A 22,766-nucleotide genomic window follows, 5' to 3' on the forward strand; every position below is an offset into this window, starting at 1 on the left:
CCTTTGTAATCATGTATCCATAGTCACATCCCCCCGTTACGCCTCATAAGTGGATTTTCAGATTCTCAGGGAAACAGATTGCCCTTTGTGGCTGCACTCATCCAGTGATTTGCTAATAATTCAGAGTTTGGCAGGCATGACGCTTTGTAACTTGTAATATTTATTTGCTCTCTTGGCTGTGGTTTTAATTCCCCAAATCACACACTCAGACAACACATTACTAATATACTTTGTCCTGTTTATCAATATTTATTTAGATTTATTTCAGGGGAAAAATTCAAATGGGGTTACTTAACATAATTGAGCATTAAAAGTATTTGTTTTGGTACTCACAGGCTTGGAACGTACATATTAGACAGAATAGCTATGGATGAGAAGCTGTTTATTTCCAACTATGCTGCAATAGAGAGGGTGGTTTCTTGATTAAGTAAAAAGTGAGTTAGATGAATTTTGTTTCATTTCATTTTTTGTAAGGACCTTTTAACTAACCAAAGAGATCCCACATGGTTTGTTGGGATGTTGGCATCGAGGGACGATTCATAGTCTGTGTTCTGGCTCTAGTCCCCACCAGGTTAGGGTGAGGACTTCTACTGCACTCTTGCTGACCATGCCTTCCTGTTCAGACTCAGAAAACTTCCAAGTGGAGGCATAATAATGGAAATGCATTTCATAGATTAATTACTTGAAGTCTAAATAATGTGTTGGGAAGAATGCTTCAAATCCTATAACCTTATGACCATGGATGACGGTCTGAAGGCACTGATGGTTTGTTCAACTATAATAGGTTTTGAGGAATATCAGGTAATAAAGAACTAAAACTAGGAAAAAAATACCATAACAACAAAGTTTCCATGCTCACATGATATTTTTTTTTTGTGGTCAGACGTAAGATACAGGGTCTGGGGAGATGGATGGATTCACTATGGCTGTTTTATAATTACCCTTTCATGTAAGATATGCCAGTTACAGAAAGTGGTTCCATCTTGGACCCCAGATTCCAGTAGTAAGTACTGGAAGTCATGCAGTCTAGTCTTGGATCAGCATGTGACCACCTGCCCAAAGGGTTTCCCGAGGGCAAAACCCTGTGGAAATAGATTCTCACTTTGCAAGGACAATGTAGGAATTTGAAAAATTTGTGCAGCTTACAGGCTCCCTTTTCCCCCCACATTATGTGATTGTTTCCTTGGGTGTTTTTTAGTTTTATTTTGTCAGTCATACATGCAACGTGCTATAATTTTCCTTGGAAATTCTGTTCTTTCTTAAATATTTTCCCCCTTAGAATTGGCAGGGGGCTAATGCTCCCCAAATTTCTTTTCTGGAATTGCTAACTACAACTACTAATCATGGAAACTTTTCTGACTCAATAGAGATATTTAGGTATATATGAGAAAACAAACTTGGAGCATTAATCATGTCTCACAGTTCTGGAAAGGATAGTAAGGCATGTACACACAGAATAGGGGAAAGGCCTCAGGAAAACAAATAGTGCCAACCATTGAGAGTAAACTCCCTGGACATCAAGCATAGAATCGTTGGTAGGATATGGTGTGCTCCAAGAAGAAAAAATGCAATGAAGAATCTGAGAGCAAAATAAGAGATACCATCAGAGAGGGAGCCAGTATAGGTTTAAAGAGAAATCAGGTACTAGGGAAATGTCCAGAGATCTACAAGGATGACACCAACTAACCATCTAAGTGACAGTGGAGAGGCTACCTTAAATGCCCTTCCCTGATAACGAGATTGACAAACTTTTATGCCATCCTAGAGCCTTCATCCAGCAGCAGATGGAAGTAGAAGCAGATACCTACAGCTAAGCACTGAACTGCAGTGGAATCCAGTTGCAGAGAGGGGGGGAGTGATGAGCAAAGGGGTCAAGACCAGGCTGGTGAAACCCACAGAAACAGCTGAACTGAACTACGGGGAGCTCTTGGCTCCCAGACTGATCACTGGGAAACCAGCATGGAACTGATCCAGACCCCATGAATGTGGGTGTCAATGAAGAGGCCTTGGAAATCTATGGGGCCTCTTGTAGTAGATCAGTACTTATCCTTTGCATAGGAATGGACTTTGGGATCCCATTTCACTTAGAGGGATGATGCTCCCTCAGCCTAGACACACAGGGGATATCCCAAAGAATATCCCTAGGATATCCTAGGCCCTATCCTAAAGGATATGACAGACTCTGAAGACCCTCCCCCCATGAAGACCTCACCCTCCCTTGGGAGCAGAAAGGGTATGGGATAGGTAGGGTGTTAGTGGGGAGCAGGGGAGGAGGGGGGGAGTGAGAACTGGGATTGACATGTAAAACAATCTTGTTTCTAATTTAAATAAAAATGGAGAAAAAAGAATCTGAGATGGATAGATCCATCTTTATCATACAAAGGAGTTTATATTGGTGGAAGAAATATGATACAGTGGGATGGGAAAAAGACTGCCTTACCAAGGGATCCTCTTGTAGAAAAGGGAACAAAAGCAAATCTTGCAGACATGAAAGGATCATTTGGGTTTGAATATCATTGTTTTTAAAGCATTGCACCCATGTCTATTACTTTTTAATTTTGTAACCACAAGTAGCTGCCAGACAACATAAGTGTTGCAAGAGCAGGATGTGTCTGGCTCAATGTTTAGTTAAGCCTGCAAAAATGCTGAACTCTATGTCTAGAATAAGGTTATGTAGGGAAAGTATATTTGCAGAAACATAAAGGGGAACAATGGCGGCTTTTATAATGATTATGATGTATTTCTTAAAAGTAAAAAATAGGAGCCAATAATAAAACTGTTCGTGTAACCCGGGTAGAAAAACTGTTAAAGTATAAAGAGGGCACGAGATATTCAGGGCTACTTGAGTGCAATCTCGCCTGGTGGTCAGACTTTTTCCTTATGCAAATGCCCCTTCTCCCTTCTCAGGACCTGAACCCAAGCCAAGGCCTGGTAGGTAAGCACTCTGTAAGGAGTAGACTTTCTTTCTAGTTAGCACATGTTGTCTTCCTTACTTCTCACCCATAAAGTTCGAAAGGCTAGACTGTGATCCTTTCAGCTTACTGTAATATCCCCAGGTGCTGAAAATATCTGCAATAAGAGATTCCATTACTATGTTTCTAACAAGTGGCTTCTGGTGAATACCAATTCTCTTGCTCAGTTTACATTCAAGGGCCACAAGTCTCATGATGATTCCTCGAGACCCAGTGCCTTCTCCCTTGCCTACATGTCTGGCCGAATACTAAGACTACTCAGTCAGAAATCATTTGGGTTCATTAGAAATGAATTTGCTACGTGGGCAGTGGGAACCACGGAGTTATACTCATGGCCTGGAGTTCCATTGGAAGAACATGATCTGCCATTTCTGTCCCTCCTTCCGTAGGAGGTGATGTGTGGAGAAGGAGACAATGCTTATAGGAAAGGGTTCTTCAGGTCCATTTCGTTCCTGTCCTCCAGCTAAATGGGGATGCTGTGTACCTGAGTTTCATTAGAGTGGGGACTTTCAAAGTCTTTATAAGGACATTTACAGGATTAAACATGACCTACTTACAAGATGACCTTTGTTGGCTTTCATTTTTTTTAATTTTTATTTTATGTTTTCGAGACAAGGTTTCTCTGTGGCTTTGGAGGCTGTCCTGGAACTAGCTCTTGTAGACCAGGCTGGTCTCGAACTCACAGAGATCCACCTGCCTCTGCCTCCCGAGTGCTGGGATTAAAGGCGTATGCCACCAAAGCCCGGCTGTTTTTCGTTTTTTTTTTATGGTTTGTTTTCAAGCCAGGATTTCTTTGTGTTGCCTTGGCTGTCCTGGAACTAACTCTGTAGACTGCTGGTCTCTCAGTCCCACAGAGATGCACCTGCCTCTGCCTCCTGAGTGCTGGAATTAAAGGCATATGCCACCATCACCCAGCCCTTACTTTACCTTTTGCTTGTCCAAGACATTTCAGATTTCAACTCTGTTCCAGGATTGAATTGCAGTCAGAACAATTAGAAGCATTAGTAAACTAGGCTAATATGTCAGTGTTGGTTTACAAATTTTGTGGTCATTATAAACCCATTTGGTTGGCAGTCTGTACATGACTTTCATCCTATATCTATAAGCTAAGCTTATAGAAGAGTACCACTGGGAAAGACTGGAGCAAGGTTTCCAATTCTGAGTCCATTCTTGGTCTATCAGTAGGACACTTATAACTCACCAGTGGGCTTTACAGCACTTTTTAACAACAGTTGCTCTACAGGAAAAAAATTAAAAAAAGAGACCCAAACTCACATCTAGAAATTGTTTCCTATTGCTATTGCAGGCAGCAGGAAGAAGTGACACTTCTTAATTATATGTCTCACTACAGATAAATGGTTCATTGGCCCATGGATTTAGACCCATTAAAATATTAACTAGTATTGTTGTATTGCTCAGCTAGCTGCTGCTTCAAATAAATGCTTAATGAGAGATAAAAACTGCTCTATAATTCTGAAGTAGTTCACTTTGTGTGAAGTGCCTTCGTTGCAGACATTTTACTGCCCCCATTGCCTCCCCATCTCTCCCCCAATGGGCTCTGCACCCAGGGGTTCAAGTAACCAATGATCAGACACAGTCTGGAAATAATTGCATCTGTATTAATATGAACAGACATCATCATTTTAAAATAAGATATTGTATAAGCTATTTACATTGTATTAAGAATTATAAACAATACATAAGTGATTTTAAAAGAGGGTATATATATATATATATATATATAATATATATAAAATTTTACATGAGGGTCTTGAATAGCTGCAGATTTTTGGTATTGACAAGGGTTCCTGGAACCAACCCCAGCCCAATGGATACTGAAAGATAACAGAATCTGGGAGTGTGTGTGTGTGTGTGTGTGTGTGTGTGTGTGTGTGTGTGTGTGTGTGTGTGTGCAATACATGCACTTAAATCAATAGCATATATAATGCATGATACATATTTGGATGCTGTCTTAGGGTTTCTATTGTGAAAAGACATCATGACCATGGCAACTCTAATACAGGAAAACTTTTAATGAGGGTGGCTTATAGTTTCAGAGGTTTAGTCCATTACCGTCATGGTAGGCAGTGAACAGACAGACATGGTGATGGAGAAAGACCTAAGAATTCTACATCTTCATCCACAGGCAACAGGAAGTGAACTGTGTTTACATTGAGTGTACCTTAAGCATAGGAGACCTCCAAGTCCACCCCCACAGTGACACACTTCATCCAACAAGTCCCACACCTACTCCAACAAAACCACACCTTCTAGTAGTGACACTCCCTGTGAGCTTATGGGGGCCAATTATATTCAAACTGCCACAGATGCCTAGTTTAAAAAGAAGACAATTATCCACCCCATCTTAGGTTCCCTTATTTCCCCATGTCTGTCCACTCCATCCTGTCTGTTCTTGCTTCCCTATACAGCCTCATTTTCATGACCTATCAATTGCTTATAATACTCTCCTGAGCATTCCTTTACTCTGCAGAGTCATTCCTTCCTACCCAGGTGGGGAGACCATGAAACAACCTACAGGTCTGCTTTTCAGACCTAGCACTGGGTGTGCAATATGGTTGCATATATTAACTACTGTAAGCATCTCACCTTTGCTCCGAGAATTCCCTGAAGCCTCTGTCCCAGATTGGATTGCCTTGAAAGACTTATGAGGACAAGACTAATCTTGCCCCATGATTTACTGACAGAACCTTTACAAGAAAGGGGTATAGGAAATGCAGGAGTAGGGAAGGTTAGTCTTAGTTGGAAAGGGAGTTTGCCAGTTTCAGAGGAAGCTCAGGGGGATGGCTTGACAGTTATGATTATGTATAACTGACCTGCACAGAAGCCATGAAGTTGGGATTAAGGCAGGATAATAACTGTCATGATGGAATACTTCTTCATCCTCAGCAGCAGCAGCTATGAGCTACTGGCTACCAGCAGGTACCACCATGGCAGTAAGGAGACTGGGAAGGAACTAGAGTGAGATTCATAGCGTCCATGTTTTCCCAGAAAGCTTCTGAATTCGAATCCTCTTTTCTTTGTCTGAAACCTTGTTATTTGCAGTCACTCTCGGCAGAAAGTCCCACTCCTAACTGTCCCAGAAAATATAAAAAGCTTCCACTTGGGAGACACCTTCAGTGGCTTCCTGGTGCTCTTGGGAAAATTTAAATTCTTTTTTGGGATTTGAAGGCCCAGAGTCACCTGGCCATCTGCTGCGTCTCGAGCATCCACCTCAGTTATTCAGGCATTTGGTTGCATAAATGTTGTCAGCATCTTGAGCACACATGGTATCTCTCAGGTGAGACTTTTTATTGAGAAATTTAAAATTTCAAGAGTTACTATGTACATAGGCCATTTCCACCTTGATTCCCACAGAGTTAAGTTACTCAGTCTTCTCAAATGATGGACTTTTATCCTGAATTTTTAACATTATCTCATCTTTTGGCTAGCTGAATTATAATATTCAGTAAGCCATTAACAAGAATGGATCTAAATGCTACAAAGGGCCTTCCTGAGAACATAACTTTGTTTCATATACATTCCATATGTAAATGTTGTGAACTTATTCACCTGAATGCAAAGTTCAGATCAAACTTACTTCACATTAACACAGAGCAGGCACTATTCCACATCCTGTCCTGAGAGCTGCACCAAACACACCTGAGATTTACCTGATTCCTTTAAAAATGCAGTTTCTTCTTTGAAAACATCAACTGCGCATGCACAAGGTATGCCTTGTCTGTTGCGTATGTCGTCTTCTCTGCATTATTTCCCCCACACACATTTGTTAAGACTGTTTCTTGATTTCTAAAAGGGATATTTAGGCTTCTTCTGTGGCTTTTAATATGCTTCAATATCTTCAGTGTTTTCCCACTTCCTTTCTTTTCCAAGACCTGCCAATTTCTCCTCCATGTTCCTTTTGTTTTATAAGTCCTTGATGGAATGTTGGTATGTATTTTAAAGATTCTTTTGAAAACTCACGGTCCTTTGATTTTTATGGAAAGTAAAATTGTTATACACTGTTTGTTTATTAGGGTGGGTGTGTGGGTACTTGCTTGGCATGATCCACATGTAGAGTTTGGAGGACAACTAGTGGGAACTGGTCCTCTCCTTTCACTGTGTATGTCTCGGTGATCAAAATCAGGTGGTCAGGCTTGGTGGCAAAAACCTTTACCCACTGAGCCATCCCACTAGTTGTGTTTATGGCAATTTTTAATGAACTACAGGGAAATGGTTTTAAACTGTTTTTACAGATTGGCAAGGTGGCTCACTGGATAAAACACTTGACAGCAGGAGTTATGACCCAAGGTTGATCCCTTAAAAGACCTACAGGGTGTAAGAGGAGAACCAATTCCCACTAATTGTCCTCTGAGTTCACGTGTACACCATAGCACATGCATACCCACACATATACATACTCATTAAATAATTAAATGAAAGGCAAGAGGGGAAAATAAAACATTTTTATTCTGGCATTCTTTTTTTTCTCTTTTTTATCAAATTATTTTTTTACATTCCAATCCCAGTTCTCCCTCTATCCTTTCCTTCTGCTCCCTCCTATAGGAAGGTAAGGCCTCCCATAGGAAGGGACATACTAAATCTGTCCTGTTATCTAGTTGAGGCAGGACAAAGGCACCTTTCCACCCCCTACACCCCTGTGTCTAGGATGGGCAAGGTATCTCTCCATATAGAATGGGCTCCACTAAGTCAGCTTATGCATTAGTGTTAGATCTTGGACCCACTGCCAGTGGCCTCATATATTGTCCCAGCTGCATCATTGTCTAGTTTGGTCTTATGTAGGTTCCCCATTCGTCAGACCTGAGTCAGTGATCTCTCACTACCTCGGGTCAGCTGATTCAGTGGGTTTCCCCATAATGGTCTTGACTCCTTTGTTCATATGTTTGCTCTTCCCTCACTTGGATTGTACTCCAGGAGCTTGGCCCATTGGTTAGTTTGGATTTCTGCATCTGCTTTCATCTGTTTCTGGAAGAAGATTCAAGCTTCTCTGGGGTCATGGATTGTAGACTGGGTATCTTTATAGTATGTACTCTATAGTATGTATAGTGTCACTCATAAGTGGATGTCAGACATAAAGCAAAAGATGTTCTGGCATTCTTAAATACACTCCATTAAATGTTTTTCTATAAGGGAAATACTCAACTTACACTTGCATATAAGTGAGTTGGAGGTCTTGTAGATAATCAACAGGCCCTGGATGAACATATAAAACTGAGATTTCAGATCACAGGGGCTGAAGGAGTTACTGTACCCATTTTTCATGAACATATGTATCAGGGAACATCAGTGCAAATAATTTAGAACAACTCCAGACTCAGAATGGATATGTCAGCCCATCTTTCTGGTGTCTGTGTCTGTGAAAAGACTCTGCTGGATTAACCTCCCAGGAGAGAGGTAGATCTAAAAGGTCTTGAATCTCCATGGAAGTCAAGTTCTGATGCTCCAAGTGGGCACACACTAAGGCAGCCCTCTGGCATGATGCCATCTCAAGCAGGTTCATCACATAATCACACATACTAGAAATCTGTTCATAGTTTCCCCAAAGTTCCAATCTTTAAGTGAGATGTCAACAATTTTATTTTAGGCATTCTAATTATGCTAATCTGGAAATAGTGTCGCTGTGACTGTGATTTCCATAGAAGCAGCTACTAAACTCATCTCATTTGTTGACTACTGTGCTTAGTGTGTGCCCACTTGGAGCATCAGAACTTGACTTCCATGGAGATTCAAGACCTTTTAGATCTACTACTGTGCTTAACATTAGGTCAACACAATCAGCTGTGGTGCATTTATTGGAAGCACAATTGGTCCTGCCTTGCAAGGACCAGTCATTTTGATCATCTTATATGAATGACAGACAAACAGCTACAAGAAATTTGTCATCACAATGATTGTACGTGGACTGTGGCCCTTCTGAGGAAGACATTATCTATACACTGAAGTATAGCTCAGTATTTTGTGGTGATGATACTGAAATCATTACCAAGAACATTTCTCGTTTGTAATCACCACCTCCAGGGAAACTGACCAAAATCCGTGCATGTGAGTTACTCTGTGTAAGAAGGGGCTACATCTGAACTCAGAAAAACATGTCAATCCTTGGCCAACACTGTCATCATGCAAGCCCACATTCAAATAGGCCATGAAGTAGTCTGAATAATTTTCCCAAGCAAAGGGTTCTTTCAAAAGAGTTTCCCAAGTTAGAAACTGTAACTTTGGCATGAAAACATCCATGTCCCCTGGTTACTATTTTAAACAATATTAAATGTAGTTTATGCATGAATATTTACACATCCATGTATAAACAGACACTCATCCTTCTCTAAAATAAAAAAAAACTGAGGCATAAAGTTAGAAAAGCTTTATATTGTGATTCAGTAATCCACAAAGAACTAATAATACACAGCATCTTACAGAGAGGGATCCTTGAGCATGCTGCTTAAATATGTGGATGGTTCAGCAAATGTAGGTGTAGGTCAAGAAATCTGATCTGACTGACAAATAGCGACCACATAGGCAGTTAGCATGAGACAGCAGGAGAAAGCACTGTTCTCTTTCAGTCTACTTCTTATGACTTAATTCTGCTACCCTCGAATGATGGCCCTATGGGGAGATGCAGAGGCAGCTGTAGGAAAGACTGTATCAGCAGCTATCAAAGCCTATCCCTACTGCTCTAGTTCCTACCTGAGACTTGGAAGTGTTCTAGTGCTGCATTGTGTGTGTGTGTGTGTGTGTGTGTGTGTGTGTGTGTGTGTGTGTGTGCTGTAAGTACCCACTCTTTGTGGATTTCTTAGTCTTCATATATGAATGTGTGTTGCTTTACAGTTTGAGCAACTTGTTGCAGTGAGAACATACATCCATGTTCTAGTGTTGCATTGTGTGTGTGTGTGTGTGTGTGTGTGTGTGTGTGTGTTAGGAATAAGTAGCCACTCTTTGTGGCCTTCTTAGTCTTCATATATGAATGTGTGTTGCTTCACAGTTTGAGCAACTTATTGCAGTGAGAACATACATCCATAGTGTTGAATTAGAATGGGGGTGTCTACTAATATCTCAAGAAAGAAGTGCTCTATATTTAAAAGGAGATGGAGATACGATTTCCAAACTGAAGCTTGTATGTGAACTAAGGTCACATACATTCATTCTTGGTGGGACAATGATATATCCAAGCTATTGTGAGATTAAGAGGAGTTGGCACTCCAAGATCTGATTGTTGAACCATACAACTGTGAATAAAGAAATATATGATAGGAAAAGAATAAAGTGGCCAATTGAGGATTGTGAAGTGGCAGGGGAATGCTGGTGTAAGGGTCATCTCCAGGAATGTTTTTGTGGTTCCATGCACCAGACATTGCACAGCCCTTTTGGGGATAACAAACAGCTTTGTTATGGGGATCTGATGGGTTTTCACTGTCTAGAGCACAGTAAGTACTACATGTATGAATGGGGAATTTTGGCAATACTGATCATAGGTGTTTTCTGAATTTGGGAGTTTGAAACACCAGCAAACACTGTGTCACTAAGCATGTAGCATGCGGCTCAAATCCCTACATTATCGAATTATGAGCTCCTTTTTTCTAGAGAATGTCATAACATGACTAATGTATTTCAGGAAACTCAAGCTACTTTAGCAGGCTTCCAGTAACTGAGAGGGTCATATCCATCACAGCGCCTTGAGATTGATGTGTGTTTCTTTTCTAAGAATCACATTTGATTGAATCCTCCGAGGCTCTGACAGTGCAGTATCCTTGTAACATGGTGGCACTGAAAATAAAAACCAATGCTGCCAGGCCCTGTGCTAGGAGTAGAACCATCTCACTTATTACTTAAAATGGTGCTGAGATAATTGTTCCTTATATCTCTCCCAGAAAGTAGTGTTGTCATTCTAGTCCTGATAACACCCATGACTGGTACAGTAAGTATAATGTTCGTGAAAGGGTTTGAAAACCACAGCCTAGAATATCAAGAGAGGATATTATTAATAGTGCCAAAATTATACTTACAATTATTGTAATTCTAGGCTTAACACAACATACTACCCATGTGCCTGTCTGTTGCCTTCCCAGGCTCTTCCCTCCTCCCTTCCTTCTTCCCTACCTCTTTACTCCCCACCCTTACTTGATTTCCTGTGGATCTGGGTTTGAACCTAGGGCTCATGCATCCTAGAATAGTGATATCCCTGAGTTACATTCTCAGACAGCTACTGACTTTGAAAGATCTCAAAAACAAACAGTTTAAAATGAGAAATTCACTATGTTCTGGGGGAGGTCCTTCTGCGTATATGTTTGTCTTATTGGTTGATAAATAAAGCACTGTTGGCCAATAGGGGAGCAAGTTAGGCGGGATTAGGAGAGAAGGAGGATTCTGGGAAATGTAGGAAAGGGACACAGTCGCCATGTGATCCCAAGAAGAATGGACGCACGCAGCCAGTGCCCTCCATAAGATAAGTCTTTATAAATATATAGATTAATAGCTATGGTTGATACTTAAGACAGAGATAGCAGCTAAGAAATCCTGGCTAGCACCATTTACCTAATATAAGTCTCTGTGTGTTACTTGGGACCTTAACATGGCGGCGGGGCTTGGGTGGCTTGGCAGAAAGACATCTTTACCATGTTCCTTGGGAAAAACCCAAGGAAATAGTGAATCATTATTTTGTTAGAATATCTCAACTTTTTATAAGAGACTAAAACTGTATGCATGACAGGAAACCAGACATCATTTATGAAACACAGAAATTTCATTTCAGTTCAGAGAAAGATGCATTAGAATATCAGGTACCAGGAAATCTATCTATAAAATGTCCAACAATCTAAAAATGCTTTTAAATAAAATTCCAAAACCACTAGAAGAGAATACAATAAATATAAATTTTGATGTGAGAATGAAGATATAGAATTATATTAGGGCTTAGTATATTTTGTATTTTAAAATAAAATTATTTTAGTTTATTGACTATCAATAGCTGATTGGGGTTACTCTGTAAAAAGAACCTACTTGTTTTTATATAAAAACTAAAGAAGCAATTTTTGAAAATTAACTTTTTTTGGTAGCGCATGAACATGTTCACCTTAAGTTGAATCATAATAGTTTCTTTCTCCCACCCTTCACATTTTCCAGCGTTTCATGTTTAGTTTTGAATGGGTGATCTCACAATGTCATAGCTTCCTGACCCTGATGCATCTAGACCTAAATCTGCCACATCTCTAGAATAATGAGCACATGTGCCTATTTCCCTATATGTACTGCAGTTAAGACAGGTGCCTTGCAAATACACAGATGGAGAAATGGAAAGAACTCATTAACATCACATAATCTCACTAATGACTGACTCCATAAGGGAGCGGGGCTCAGAGATGAACCGAGAGAGAACAGTTGAAACAGATCTGGGTAAAGGAACCACTGTGTCCCCAAGCCTCTGGCTTCCGGCATCTGACAGAATCACAAACACAGTGCATCTCTTCACTCCTTCCTTGCAGTGTAATGTCCTTTTGTGGTATAGCATCCCTCCTTTTCTTGGTCTTTTCGGTCAGAGCCATGACTTTCTTGTGTTTTCCTTTGTACAGATAGAACCCCAGGAGAGCTAGTCAGCTTCCTCAAATGTCAATTTACTTCAAACATCAGTCCTGTGTTTTCCAGCCAAGACCTCCTTCCTGAGTTCCAGTCTCCCACTGGGTAGCCAACTCAATATTAGATAGTTATCATATGTCAGGCAATATGTTAAGCCTTCTTATAGGTAATAAGCCACATAATCTTCACCTCAAATACTAGTGTATTAGTAAGATAGTTTTTGTGTTTATTTTTGAGAATAGGGAAGCTTTGTCTAGCAATCTTGAGACACAAAAATGGAATCCGTTTGACATACATGTGTTCAAATATTTGACAGTTTCAGTACTTTCTCTTGCCCTGTTCTTTTCTTTGAACGCTGACTGGGGTCATAGGTACAACCTGAACATATGGATAAACATGGCTGACTTATTTGAGTACTATGAGTCCCAAGCTGCTGTTCAGCACTCTCCACAGGTACCCCTTGACATACAGAGAATAGTGTGATCATCATGTCACCTAAGCAGAGCCCTGACATAGTTAATATCTCAACAATGTACAAGACACTGTCTGATTTGTTTTCAATATTCATGCCAAGCTCATGATGCTGCGCTTATGAAGAATAGCCTACCAAGAATATTTCTTCTATTTGAATCTGTTTTTAAGGGGTCCTCCCTTGTAAAGATGACAAAATTAAATTTAAAGTCTGACTTTGGTGTCACTGCATTTATAATGTCTAAAATACAAAATACTGACAACAACAAGCACGGGGAGGGCTGCAGAGCAATAGAAATTCCCATTACCACCAGTGGGAAGGCAACATTGTACGACCCCTGTGGGAGGCCCGGTGGAAAATTTTCACAGTCATATATAATCTTATCATATGATCCAGTTTTTATGGTCATTTGTATTTACCCAAATGAGTTGAAAACTTATATCTACGCAAAACTTGTTCATGGTTTACAACTTATACATAGTGTTCAAACCTGGAGATTAGACTAAAAACAAACAAACAAACAAACGGTAGTTATAGTCACAAACTCAAACATTATTCTGAGATGAGTAGAAGTGAGCAACCAAATTATGAGGAGACACAGGAAATCCTTGAGTGTCCATTGCTAAGTAGAAGAAGCAAACAACAAAGGGCTGGTTCTCCATACTATATCTGACCCCAACTATGTGACATTCTTTAAAAGGTGGGACCATAGTGTCAGTTACACAGTCAGTGACTGAAAAAGGAAGAGGGATAAAGGAAACACAGGGAATTTGTTAAGGCTGTGGAACTATTCAGTACACAGTGTAATGGATACACGGCACAGTGAAGCATGAAAATCCGCAAGAACCAATTGATACAAAGAGGACATTCCGAAATAGATTATGGGCTTTTACTAATATTCTGTTAGTATTGATTTATCCACTGTAACAAATTCACCTCAGAGAGGGAGATGCTGTTGAATGGGGAGGTGGGTACAGGGGTGGTGGGATGAAACATATGGAGACCGGAATTTTCTGTTGAGGATTTTTAACAAACCCAAAGTGGTTCTAAAATACAAAGGCTAAACTGAGAACAGTGGCAGACATTGCAGGGGGTCAGGCAGGCAGAGGAAGAGTTGAAGGGCAATGAAGACAACAAAAAGACTCATATACATCAAAAAAGACAAAGAAAGGAAGGAGGAAGAAGAGGAGAGAAAACTCAAAGTCTATAAAAATATTAAAAATATAATTTGAAAATGAAACACAAGTTTTAACATTTTTTATTATTAAAATATCAACTTGCCAGACATTTTATATTGGGTGACAAGGAAGCCTCGATTGTCATTTTACCCTGTTAGGAAATATAATTTCCAACTGTGAAGTGGCTGCATCTCCTCTAGAACCTGCCTCTGACATCCATACAACTCCACAAAGTGAGCATCAGTCCTGTCCAGCTTTTATCAGCTTTATGACTGCCGTTCATTTCATCCCCATTGCTCTTGCCCTGGCTACAATGACTTACTAGCCAGTGGCTGCTGCCTCTCCATCACTTAACAGCTGTGCATCTCAGCATTCTTTGCTTGCAGTCACTTTCTGTCTTCTCTGGTGACTATGCTTTTGCTAAGAGCTCAGAAGCAACTGCTTAGTAGTTCCTACTTGTCTTTTCCTTGAATGTTGGTGACAACTCTGCTCTTTGTAGTTATAGAAGACAACTGCTGATTCTAAGGGAGAGTAGAATCCACATTTCTCCCTATTTCAGCCATGCCTGCAATCTGTGGAGGGCCTGTGAACCTCTTAAATTAATAGATTTCAAAAAATGTTTATATCTAGGGCCCTCTATGTAATATACCCCTTTAGTAAATCCAAATATTTATGTTACTTCTACATGATATATATACTTTTCCTACTCTTTTTTTGGAAAGTGGAATAATGTAGGAATTAAGGAGTCTTTGTTTTTGATTGTACCCATAACAATGTTATCATGGGGGTACACCGTCGCATGAGAGGGTTTGTTGCTTTAGATTGAACCCATAACAATGTTGCTATGGGGGTGCATTTCTCCTGTGGGCATTTTCACTTTTCAATATACCCACAGCAACCCATAACAATGTTACTGTGGGGGTGCACTCCTCCTTTTGGGGGTTGTTGCTTTTCAATGTACCTACAGCAATGTTACTATGGGGGTGCACTCCTCTATGGGGGTTGTTGCTTTTCATTGTACCTACAGAATGTTACTGTGGGGGTGCACCTTTTTCTGTGAGGGGTGTTTGATACGAGTGGTGTGGAATACTTGGGGTAGTTCATCTCATTCTAAACTTTAAAGCTTTTTATAAGTTTGTGCTACACCCATCAATTCTATGACACAGTCTACTCTTTATCTCCCTTAAATATTGTTTTAAGTGGCAAAGAATGTCGTCTAAGAATGTTTTAATCTCTGATAAATGTGAAAACCATTACAACTCTGCATCTTTTGTATTCATGCACCCACTCAAAAAACACTGTGCACACACTCCAAGCTAAGTACAGGGACAGTCATTGCTAAAAGTCAGGTTAGTAAGGTGCAGTCTCTATTTTCAGTGATATCACCATAGAATCAATGTTCAATTGATTATTGAACACATACTATGTGCTCCAGTATAGTATAACAGCTGTATCAATAGAATAATTGATAAAATATAGAGGTCTTAGAAGAAAATGTGATGACCTTTACAGAGGCACAAATAGGAACAAGTCAGATAAACAGTCCAGGAATATTAAAAGTGGATTATAAAGAAAAGTTCCCAGAGAAGAGGGGAAGAAAGGGTCTGGTAGCGAGTGCACATAGACACCAGTAGGTACAACAAGAAAATGTGATACATATATACATTAGGATACTATTCAGCCACACAAAATGTTGGGATCCTGACATTTGTAACATATCAAGACAATGAGCCATGTGCAGAACCAAGCAGCACATGATCTCATTCAGATGCAGAATCTGAAAAAGTTGATACACAGAAAGTGACAGCAGAGTGGTGATATCTCAGTCTGGGAAGAGTAGGGAGTAGTGGGGATGAAGAAAGGTTGATATATGGCTGCTGTGTTACAGTTAGATAAGAGAAAGAAGTTCTGGGATGCTATTGTAGATATTTGTGACAACAGATAATGATAATGTATCGTACATTGCAAAAAGCTGTAAGAAAAGTTTTTGACATAAAGAAATGACAGATGGCCAGACATTGGTGGCACAGGCCTTTAATCCCAGCACTCAGGAGTCAGAGGCAAGTGGATCTCTGTGAGTTCGAGGCCAGTCTGATCTACAGAGTGAGTACCAGGATAGGCTCCAAAGCTATACAGAGAAACCCTGTCTCAAAAAAAAAAAAAAAAAAAGAGAAAGAAATGACAGATGTTTGAGGAAGACAGGTATGTTTAACTTAATTCGAACATTACCTATTTCTATGTATCAATGCACCACATGCTACCCCAAGAGTGTGTATACTGTAATGCTTCATGTATAAATGTAAAATTCAATTCAATTTTAAGAAGTTCTTTGATATTCATATTGCTTTCTGAGTGACCATTTGAAATATTATGAAGTAGCTTAGATTTTCCAATAGGAGTTAACAAATAATCACAACCACATGTTTTGTAAGACATACACATTTACAAATAATCTACAAATCACTGGGGAAGTTTTCTGAGAGAGCATATCTCTAAAGTGTTTGACTTACACTCTCCTGAGCAATGAATCACAATGAGGGCTATGCCCTTCTCTTAAGTTTCCTATCTCAAAGGATACCTGGAAGGGCATCCTTCAGCCCGCTACCCACCTACTCTGCATTAAGTGTTAACAGAGTGGTCATTGAAAGCATTTAACACCAGCTTCCTCCCAATCGCACGATGAGTTCCCTACCTTATTTTATTCTTATGTCCACAGCCAAACAGGATATTTTTGGAAGCCTTGTGAAAATGTCTAGTTTTTAAAACTGGTACTAGATACTACTTCTAGATACAACTGCAGACTAAGGATTTGGAACCAGACTCTATAATGAGTAGCTGATTGACTCCTAAGATAGCTAATCTCTTTAGGTCTGTTTCATTTTCTTCAAACATGGAACAATACCTACTTAGGGTTATCATGAGAATTATGTTGTATGATGTATCTAAAATTTGTAACAGAGCTGTAGACACATGACATGCTCTTAAAACACAATGGGGTTTTTTAAATCAAATCCAGGCCATCCGATGCCTGCCAGGCAAGAGGACTACATTCCCAACCCACCCACATTTCTCTTCCCCCTTCTTTTCCTTCTTCCTTCATATTCCTCTCTTTTTCTTCTTCCTCACTTCTTTTCCCTTTTTATCCCCCCCCCCACTGCTGTTCCTTCTCCCTCTCTCTTCACAAGAACTGTAACAATTGCAGGGGAACGGAGACAGATACTTGTACACACACTATAGCAAGTCATCTGGTAGTAGGCTAAATGGTTCCCATCTCACTTAACCCTTAGACAGCTGTTGAAGGTAAAATCAATCACTTCTATTGCCACAGGTGAAAGGTAAATGTGATGTAAACTTGCCAAGGTCACAATCATTTTAAGAGAGGATTCAAATCCACTGCTATTTCTAAAACATACACGCAGTGTACAGGGCATAGCACTTTGAAACTAAATATACTTTCTCCCATACCCATTAGGCCCTAAAGCCTTGAAGAGTATGCCCAGATGCAACTTAGGTGCTTGTCTTGTCAGAACTCCAAAGCAAGGTCAGTAAAATGAGTAAATAATGAAAAAGGGCTTCAGGGAGACCTTCCCAAGAAACAGTTGCTTTTTCAGGCAACCTTTGTAAGAGTTGGTGCAAAATATGGAATGCTTCATGAATTTGCATGCCATCTTTGCACAGAGGCCATGCTAATCTCTGTATCATTTCAGATGTAGTGGTTGGATTGCCACATTGAGCATTGAACAGTGCTTTTTAATACAGAAGACTTGAGGGACAAAAGCAAAACTACCAATAGCTGCTATTAGCTAATAATTGGAGTACAGTGCTGCAAAAGCCGCTCCTATTGTGGTTTGTGTGTTTATATAAATGTGTTGTAGATATGTGTGCATTTATCCTTTTCTCATTTCTATCTTACAGTTTCATGATTAACAAGAAAAGGGTAAAAAGACTGTCTTCTATCCAGAATTTACATAGTTGTCTGAAGGGGGATATATATATTATATTATATATATATATATATATATATCTTATTGGTTAATGAATAAAATACTGATTGGCCAGTAGCCAGGCAGAAAGGATAGGTGGGGCTACCAGACAAGGAGAATGCTGGGTAGAGAGAAAGGAGAGGGAGGCCACCAGGAAGAGACACCATGTAGAGACCAGGAAGATAGGATGTGCCAGGTGTTCTCTGGCAAGATAAGGCCATGTAGAAATACATAGATTAGTAGTTATAGGTTAATAATTAAGAGAAATCTAGCCAGTAAGAAGCCTTAGCTATTGGCCAGCAGTTTAATAATTAATATGACTGTGTATTTATTTGGGGCTGAAGGGTGGCAGGACCTGGTGGGAAAGAAACCTCCATCATCGGTTGTGTTTCAAGACCCCAAGGAACAATCTCTCATTTGTCACTGTAGCTTTTTACTTTTTATTTGTTTTGAGACGTGGATAAATAACTGCTAGTCAATGACTTGTTCTTTCTGGTTTATATTCAGAAGGTGAAAAGTCTAAAAATTCAAGTATAGAAGCAATAACTCTATCTATAAGTCAGAAGCTTCTGGCAAGAGCAGGTACCTAGCCTGATCAAATAGCATGCGAAGTACATTTGCACTTTTCAATCAGAGAAATAATAACTAATCTATTTCTATATTTCAGCAATTGATTTTTCCATTGTATCAATCTGCTCTGTTTTAGAAATGTGTGCCTGACTGACAATTAAAACCCTTGCAATGTGGCAAGATATTTTTGAACTTGATAAACAGAACATTTCATTAAGTATGACAATAGCTCACATCAGAGAGAAGAAGTGTCCTCCTTACTACCTAGATGTACTTTGCAGAAGCCTTGATAGGCAAAGGGACAAAATGTTGTATTCACAGGATTATGGTTCACTTTACTCTTTAGTAACACCTTCCAGGGCCCTAAAACTGAGCCCTGTAAAAATAAAAATAAGTAAGTTATAAATACAGATATTTTATAGCCCTTAAGATCAAGGGTATTATCAACTACTTCAGCCTTACACACTTTGGAAAATACGGACATGGACAAATTCCACAAATGTGACATTTCCATGTTAAGGGTATGTGGTGAACACTAAGATAAAGATTACTTTAATTAAGTATTCACTGAGTACCATAAAACTTAACTGATTTTATTTTCACCCGAATGCTTTCTCTTTCTAAAGTATTTCTATTTTGCTGTATGAAAATTTTTTTCAATGAATAGGCAAAGATCTCAAGACATTCCAGTGCTCTTAAATTCCTCAAGCCATTTAGTGTGACCTTTAGATTTTGAAAAGGTGAATGTTTTACATTTCTGTATACTGACAGGATAAACATACATCTAAACCAAGTGAATGTTAGAACAGCCTCAGTCATTGAGGCAGATGCAGAAATAATGACTCTGGACAGATTTCACAAATTCTGAATTATTTTTCTTTCTTAGACATTTATTGGACTGCTCCCAAGGAAATTTGACTTTACCAGAGTTCTCTAAAAAGATAATATACAATAACCATTTGATATCCAAGCCCTGTGCACAGCTGGCTTTCACTCTACCTGCTACTTTGATATCACATAATTATGCTTATTTTTTAAATGGATTATATCAAAACATTTAGAAGAAAATCTAGCCTTCTGAGGATTGGTTTTGTAGCAATAAGATCTGCTAGTGGTTTTCAGGAAAACGTTTGTATGTAAGTCACCAGAGCAAGGCCAGCTGAGTGAGTACCATACTCACTTTGAAACTTCCCTCTAAGATCAAACCCTGGACTGGAGATAGCTTAGTGGTTAAGAGCACATGCTCTTCCAGAGGACACAGGTTCAAGACCCAGCACTCACACAGGTGGCTCATAGCACTTAAGTCTAAAGCTCCAGAGTATCCGATGCCTCCGCCTTCCTCAGTCTCTCTCTCTCTCCTTCCCTCCCATCTCTCCTTCATCCCTCTCTCTCTACCCCCTCTCTCTCACACACACCCACATTAAAAAACAAATTCTTTTAAAAAATTTATTTCTTGTTTCAGCAGTTAACAAAAGAATTCTGCTTCTAGCTGTTCAGTGATTTCACCTATAAAACCAAGGTACTGATTACAGTCTCATTTCCAAGTGTGCTATCTGGAAATTCTGACTTGGAAAGATCCTTCTGCTCTTGATAGAGTTGAATCAACATGTCATTTAGATTAACAAAATTAGGTCAGCCACTGCTCTCTGCTTTTTGGTTCTTAATTTTTCTTCCCCTTTGGTCCCTTTCCCACCGGTCTCTCATTGTCTTTTACCACCTTTATACACGTCTGTCTTCATCTCTGTCATATTTTATTCGTCCACTCAAACCACTCATCATTTCTTGAGTATAGAAGCTTTTCTATGAGGTAGACTTGTTCTAAGTCAATAAAAATATTTATTTTTCAAAAAGATTTTTTAAAAGTTGTGTGTGTGTGCATGTACATACTTGAGCTTATTGTACTGTGTGTGTGTGTGTGTGTGTGTGTGTGTGTGTGTGTGTGTGTGTGTGTGTGTGCAGGAGCTCACAGAGGACAGAAGGTGTGAGACCCACTAGAACTAGATTTTGCAGATCGTTGTGAGCTACAGGACATTGGTGCTGAAATCAAACCAGGAGTGTCTGCAAGAGCAGTAGGTGCTCTTAAAGACTAAGCCCTCTGTCCAGCCCAATTAAAGTACTTCTAACTTTGAACGATTTTCTAAATTAAGTCACTCTAAGTAAGGATTTGTTTCCTTGTTAGCTTAGGTTTGTGTTAGAAATATAATTGAATAGATGAGAACACATTCAGAAATAAAGAGGAATTGGACTCTGGGCTCCATGGTGACGGGAACCACTGTCTGCGCATCTGCAATGGACAGCGGTATGGACCTGCTCCAGTTTCCTGATAATGAGGAATAGCAGTTGTACAGCACCAAGCCCCATAATCTGAAGGCCCACAACTCCCTCTCCTACAGTCGGTTTATTCACTACAAGACTGTGGGACTGGAGCCTGCGGTCCACAGCCAAGGGGGTGGGGTGGTCCTGAAAGTTAGATCTGGTCAACGAAAATCAGTAACATGAGGACCACCATCAACAAGAATGGCCGGGCCACACTCAGCAGTGTCAGCATGTGATCCACAAAGCAAGTACCGCTCTGTGGTAATTGGTAATTCCTGTGAAGCCAGAAGCTTGTGCTGGTGAAGATGAAGCCCACTTGCTCCACCAACAGCTCCAGAATGCCACACCCCCAGAGGCAATAGAGTCCAAAAACAAAAACAAAACAATTGGATCTTAAGCATTGTGTGTGCATGCATACACACACACACACACACACACACACACACACACACACACACACACACTGCTCTTGGTTAGAAAGAACCAGTTTTTTTGCACTTCAGTAGTACCCTATGTAGCTTTAAGTTCTGCATGAACTAGTTTAGAGTTCACCAATTGTATGTTCCCAGTCTATCTTGCAGAAAAGGCTGCCTTGCTTTGGATCTGAAGCTTTTGACAGTCTCACCAAGGAGAGCTTCTATAAACAACAAACAGGAAAAACAATTATAATGTAAAATTAGGTGGCTATGGTTTGAATCTCATTCTGAATCCCTTTTAATTCACATTTTCAAGAAGAAGAAAAATCCTTCCAGTCCGAATTTCACAGAATAATTGAATTACTTAACTTGGGAGGTTTATTTGTATGAATAGAGTTGATTGAAATCAAATGTGTGACTCCAGGTGGGTGGAGTGTTCTTGGTACACTTTGGTCTAAAACTCAGATTTTGAAGAATTGAAGTGATCCGTGTGTGTGTGTGTGTGTGTGTGTGTGTGTGTGTGTGTGTGTGTGTGTGTGTGTGTGCTTTTTGCAAGACTTACAAGGATTAAGTCTTCACCTTACCTCAAAAGTTTCTCTTGTGTCTTAACTCACTTTTTATTGATGATGGAAGACAACCATATTCTTTGACAAAAATTATCACTAAGCATTAAGCTATGGGCAGGGCTGGGGAACTTCCTTGTCAGATGAAAGTGCTTGCAGCACAAGCCGGAAGACCTGAATCTCATTCCCAGAACCCACATTAAAAAAGGCAGGTATGGTGACTGCATCTGTAATCCCAGAGCCCTCACCATGAGAGGGGAGTTGGGTATAGGAGGACTGGGGGAATGCTTGAAGGACAGCAATGCTTGAAGGCTTGCTGTGCAGACAGGACAACTCCAGGACAGATGTTGTCTGAACAAGGCAGAAGAGAGAACTGTCTCCTGAATGAATGCATGCTGGACCTTCACACTCACACTTCAGTGTGTGTTCCTGTTCTGCCTCGCTGTCTGTGACACACACACACACACACACACACACACACACACACACACACACACACACACACACAGACCCCTTAGACGCAGAAGATTGCCAGTGCTTTGAAATCAAAAGGCAGAATAAAATCATGAATTTTTTTTTTAAAAAATGAAAAATACAATAATACTTGAAATCAACGTATATTCTCTGGAACTAGGCAATCTTGGGAATGGGACTTTAAAATGTGACATCAGAGACTTAATGATAAGAAAAATAAACATCTTTAAGGAATTT

The 22,766-nt window shown here is 39.9% G+C and overlaps 1 protein-coding gene and 2 pseudogenes across 1 annotated transcript in view; 1 reads left to right on the forward strand and 2 right to left on the reverse strand.

The window, feature by feature from the left end:
* Positions 1-22,766, reverse strand: part of Magi2 (membrane associated guanylate kinase, WW and PDZ domain containing 2) — a 1,367,305-nt gene that overhangs the window by 384,652 nt on the left and 959,887 nt on the right.
* On the forward strand, positions 5,857-21,259 carry LOC103160470 (annotated as a pseudogene).
* On the reverse strand, positions 17,841-17,935 carry LOC113833173 (annotated as a pseudogene).

Source organism: Cricetulus griseus (genome assembly GCF_003668045.3).
Source record: "Cricetulus griseus strain 17A/GY chromosome 1 unlocalized genomic scaffold, alternate assembly CriGri-PICRH-1.0 chr1_0, whole genome shotgun sequence".
NCBI lineage: Eukaryota > Metazoa > Chordata > Mammalia > Rodentia > Cricetidae > Cricetulus > Cricetulus griseus.